This window comes from Chiroxiphia lanceolata, chromosome 3 (assembly GCF_009829145.1).
Source record: "Chiroxiphia lanceolata isolate bChiLan1 chromosome 3, bChiLan1.pri, whole genome shotgun sequence".
NCBI classification, from domain to species: Eukaryota; Metazoa; Chordata; class Aves; order Passeriformes; family Pipridae; genus Chiroxiphia; species Chiroxiphia lanceolata.
The window spans coordinates 57,402,696-57,408,695 of record NC_045639.1 but is presented as its reverse complement, the minus strand read 5'-3'; positions in this window follow the sequence as shown (position 1 = coordinate 57,408,695).

Genomic DNA, 6,000 nt, shown 5'->3' with positions numbered 1-6,000 from the left:
CTAGGGTCTTCAGACAACTAAGGCCTATGGACTGGTTGCTGTAACTTTTCCTCCTTTACCTCATCCTCTCATTTGCATTTCCAAAATATAAAAAAGGAAAACATTAAATAAAGAACTGTGTCATCCTTGATATCCATAGTGATTTGGGGTTTGTCCATAAGTCTTTTTCCAATGTTGACCATCTTCATGTGTGATGTTAAAAAGTGCTAGCAATTGCCTGGCTAACACTGGAACTATTCCTGCAGGAACGTGGGCTTGGTGCAGCTTACGAACATTATTTCCTAGAGTTGCTATTACTTCTTTTTGAACCACCCCTACAAGAAAACCCAAGGTACAGTGTATACTTATTTACAAGGAGATGGAGGGTTTCACTGTTTTTTACTTTGTTTTCATTTAAGATGAACTTCTGTTTACTCCGAAGAATGGGAAAGACTTACTAATTCTTGCAGAGAGCATGCTTGTATCTATTCTGACATTATTCACATCTGATAAATCAAGAGATGTGACTTGTAAAAATATCATATTCGTGCAATATCAAATACGAAGTTGGAAATGGTTTTTCACACCTTTCTGAGTTCGGGTGTCAAGTCTGAAACTCTCCTTGAGACCTGAAATTTCTACTCCCATGACACTTTTTACAAGCGCCGCAGGTGTCCGGGGGCGGCGGGGTGTGGCCGGGGCTGGCGGTCTCTCCGCCGCCAGAGGGCAGGAGTCACCTCGGGAAAGCTTGGAAGTGGGGGGGTTGAGATCCCGGGAGGGCAGCGGCGGCCTCCCACCAGAATCCCCTCCCCGAAGAGGGGCTTATCGTGTCCCGGGACCCTCCGCCTGGCACCGTGGAGCCTCCCGAGTGGCTTGGCCAGGTTCGGCGGGGCCCTCTCAGCTGTCCTTGTTTCTCCTCCTGTCACAACGAGAAAATGGCTTTCCGGCTGCAATCGGCAAAAGCGTGGCCAGCAGGACTAGGGAAGTGATCGCTCACCTGTACTCAGCACTGGCGAGGCTACACTTCAAATCCTGTGGTCAGTTCTGGGCCCCTTACTGCAAGAAGGATATTCGGGTGCTAGAGTGGAGCATGTCCAGAGAAGAGCAATGGAACTGGTGTTAGATAACTGGGGTTCTATACATTTTACTCAGTATTTTTTACTCAGTACTCAATATATTATTGTAGAAGATCATCATCATTTTTGGTGATGCACAGCACAGGCAGCTCTTGTAAAACGATGTCTTGGTTCCCAGCAGTGGCATCAGGAGCTTTTGGGAAAAACTTGATCTCCAAATGCACATCCTGAAGCAGACATTTCATTGCACGGCTGCACATTAAAGCACCTGTTTAGCTTTTATAAATGACTCACCCAATAGCTCAGTCCACTGAGGCCTGATTTCTAAGAGACAGCCTGGTACTTAAGCACATGCTCGAATGAGGGATCACAACTCTAAATTAGCAGCACATTTGGACATGACACTGGATTAACACAGCATGCATGAACGTCAATACTTTGAGTCATTATTTTCAGGGGCAAATTGGGGGTGCTGTTTCTGACGCAATCTCTCCCAAGCTTTGTTCCACCAGGAGCTACCTCTGTTTTTCTCCCTGGCAATGACCCACTTTCCTCTATTATTTTGAAAAGCAATAGTTATAAATAGTTATAATTCTGAGTCTTCTCTCCCATCATGCTGGACAAATAGGAGAAATTTCCATCTATTTCTCCTGCTGCAAATGACTCAGTTTCTTCACATCAAGTTGATCACATTTGTAGAGTTAGCTTCCCCTTGCAGAAACAGTGCTGTACCTCTTAAATTTAAAAGCATGTCATTCTTGAGCACCTTGCTGTGAGAGAGAGTTGAGTGCAGAAAGATGAAAGAGGGCTTTGCAGAAGATCATATTGTAAATGCCTAAAAATATGGGAGAAGAAATAATTTTAAAACTGCAGACGGAGTTAACACGAATGTGCATGACCAAGATTAAGAGCATTAGGAAAGGGCTGAGAGAAGGAGGAGAGAGAACAGGGAAACGCTGCTTGGGTGTTGACAAGGGTACTGCAGGGAAGCGTTTTAGCTCATGAAGTGTTACAGTATCTACCTGTTTCCCTCAAGTGCTTGTGCGTTTATTCTGTATATACTTTTGTGCTTTATAGTAGTAAACACTGAGATACAAACACTGGATTGGATTCACGTAGAAAAGAGTGGAGATGAGGGATTTAATTTAAACACTGTCATCGATAAGAAGTAAGCACTGAAGATATGTGCTTACACAGAAAGAGAGAGATGGTAGGCAGGGGAAAAATATCCTCATCTGTTTGCTCCTCTCTTTGTCGTTTACACATCATACAGTAGATAGCAATTAAATTGAAATATAGTCTGTGGTATAGTATGATCAGTTGGAAAAGTGAGACCACAAGAGACTTTAATTGATCACACAATAACAGATGGGGTAATAAAACCTGGGACAATAAGGAATATTTGCGGAACAAATGAAAGATCAATTCCCCTTCTGTTGTAGGAGCAAGAAAACAGCCAAGTGTTAAAGAACAATCTAAAAGGCAAATTGATGAGGAAAAGAACATATGGCAGAGACGGAAACTGCTAAATACACACAGAGGAAAATGTATGTTTTTAAACTGTCTTTACAGCACGCTTGTTTCTAGTTTTTGCATGTTTGGGGTTTTTTTTGCTGCCATTTGTGAAGAAACAATTCCTTGGATCTCAGTATTGGAAAGCATGAAGAAAATAGGTACAAAATATAGGTTTAAAGTTTAAAGAAAAGCACAATAGGCAGAGGAAAGAGAAAAGGAGGCTTTACCATAGGTAATCTGAACAAAAATTCTACCAAGATTTTTTTTCCACACATGTTATTGTAAAAGAGATTATGCCATGTTTAGAAAATGAATGCAATTAGAAATGGATAGGAATCAGCTCTGTCTAGCCACTGACACTATACTTTTCAGTGCAGTATCTAAACAGCAACTCCGAGCAGAAGAAGCACATTAAACATGGAAAGTTTTGATAAACTACTGAAAGACTGGAATCCTTTTCAACTACTCAGAGTCTGTTTGTACAGTTTGATGAAGGGCAGGAGGAGTCCAGCAGGTGATATGAAGGGCCAGTGCAGAGATTCAGCCTAAAAGGGCAGCTCCAGGCATAGCCGGAGCTTACTCGTTCTCTGTGGGACATGCAGGGCCTCGTATGGCTGGCATCTCAGCAGCCCCAGATGGTTTTCAGTTCCTGGATGAGGCAGATGTGAGAAGGAGTGGTACCCAGGTCAGTGCTTGCTGCCATCCCCAGCCTGGAGCACTGAGAGCAGCCTGGATGCAGACAGTGGTCCTCATCCAGCAATGGCCACTCCAGTGCTGTCTGTGAGAAGCTCATTGCACATGCAGCACTGAGCAGCCTCACCCCCAACATGAGCAGGAAGGTTGCCTTTAAACATGTGCTGGAACTGCAGATTTCAAGGAGAACAGCAGTCCCTCTTGTTCCCTCACTCTGTTCCCAGCTTTTAGCTAGGAAAGTCCCACAGAGTTCACTGGGACTGTCCTATATTTAAAAGAAAGACCTGCCAGCTATCTGCCAGTTGCAAGGATGACAGAGGGTGACTGGGGTGTGGCTCACACATGGGCACTGCCCACTCGTGTAATGCGATACACAGCAGAGACATATAAACCTTCTCTGGGCCCCATAGCGGGATCTAGCTGTGTGCAATTCTTTGCAAGGTCAAAAATACAATTGAACAGAAGTGGAGTCAAACCCCTGGATTTAAAGCAACACCTTTTTTTCTATATTTCTATGTTTGTTCTAAACAAGCATTTGTTTTTCTTTATGCTGCATTTCCTCTTTGTCATAGTAGTGTGGAAAAGACAAGAAAATGAAATGGTGAAGTCCCTACCTATCCTACCTGCAGTCCCATTTGAATACATCATAGTCAATTTTGTCATTCATGCTAATATGAGAAGGACAACATGGAGACAATAGCAACACTGATGCTTATCTCCTGCATTGTGCATTGGGATATGCTGCAGAGCAGTGAGCTTTATTCTCAGCAAAGCTTTTTCTGAGTTATGACTCACACGGAGACCTGTTTTTCTGCTCCTCTCCCATCCACTGTAACAAACAAGAGACTTACAGATAAAAAAATTAATAACCAGCTACTATTATCAACTAAAATTCAATAAAGACATGTAATGTATTGCTGCACCTCCTGAATACCGGCACATTGGGATCCTAAATCCAACATCACACTTGTGCAATGACCTGTGCCCTGTCCCCTCCCACTCTGAAGCCTCAGTTGAAGCTCTCCTATTTCAGACCCTCTTCTCATTTGCAGTCATTTATCTATAGCAGCAGGCCAGCAAAGAAGGGAGGTTCCTGAGGACTCTACAGCCAAGAAAGAGAAGGTGGAGATGTTGGGAGGAAGAGATGAAAAGGTCAGAGGAGGCAAACAGTAGGATAATGCAAAAGTAAGCCTGGGCAGTGGGTGAGAGCCTGCTGACAGCAGCTTTGTCACTTTAAGATCTTTGCAACCATGTAGGTAGGGTTTGGGGTTGTAAGGGTTTCACTTTTCTCTTTTTTAAGGGTAGGTACATTTGTGTGCATCAGCTCGGTTAAAGGCAAACAGATGGAACAGTGAGCCAGTGTTTATCTGAGGTTGGTGGAGAGTCCTCTTCCTCCTACCCACAGTAGCAAAGTTGAGCCTGAGATATTTCAGAGCCTGAACTTGTGGGACTAGCAAACTTCCACCATCCAGTGACCTTTGACAAAGTGAGTTAACGTAGGAGGCACCTGCATGTCTGGATGGGAGGGGATATTTGCTCTGAGCCTGCTTTGTCTACTCTGCATTTCATCATTTTGCCAGCTTAATGAAGGGGCAAAATCTTGACATAATTGTAAAGTCTTGAGTACCTGAAAGTAGGGACTGTCTTTATAAGGTTCACCAAAAAAAAGGACAATGGTGTCTGTTTCAGATAGCCAGGCACAACCAGAATTGAAACAGTAATGAGCGCTCACGTATGACACATTAGGATAAAATCAGGATGCAGAGCCAAGTGACTTAATCTTCTATGAAAATATTTTTATTTGGAATCCTTTAAAAAGCTGCTGTAAATTCATTCTTTTGGCTGAACTGACATAACCACCTTAAAAGGCGGCAACAGCTTCTTGAGTGTTAGGCTTTGGGGGTCATCCTTTTTAAACACTTAGCAGTTTCCTCCCATCCAGTCATTTTATGTTATTTGGGGGTTTTTTTGCAGGGAAGGAAGATATTTTTTGGTGTGCTAATACTGCAACAGTGAAGCTCTTCCCTCAGGCTGGTTTTATTTTGTGGACATCTGAAACATTTGGGATCAGATTACATACTGGCAAGTAGGACAATGGCATTGCCATAATGAGCTGGAGACTAATTTATAGGCTTTGCAGATGTGAATGCATTAGTATGCAAATCATGAGCAGCCCCTGCCTATAAATAAAAGAACTTACCTTGCCAAGAGATGGCTGTTCCCAAAAATATAATGAGTGTTATAAATTATAAGCAATTGTCAGATTTCAGCTTCCTTTGTATTCTTGCTTGTGCTTCTCTAAGGGAACATTTAAAGACAAAATGTATAATACAATGCATGGCACAGGAAGTTACAATCTTTGCTGCCCAGTGCTATTATCACATTTTGCCAACTGCCACTCCTTCATTTGTTAGAAAAACAGCCAGTCAGACTTGTCAGCAGCTTTGAATAATATGTTCCTACATGGTAGTACTCTGAAAAGGAAGGATGAACTGTGGTGAATGCACTGAACTGTGGCTCAGGAGAAGTTTTCTGTTTACAGCTCTGCCTAAGACACAGCTCTTCCTCAGACTTTGTGTGTAGCCTTTGGCAAATCTTTTAAGTAGCCCATGCCATCTCTTCTTTAGTTAAGAAATAAGCAACATTAAGGTTTGTTTTACCTGTGTTTTCTGTTCAGATAATGTTTTGGGATAAAGCCTGACTTTACTGTAGAGGCTTGTATGTGTTGGCACACACT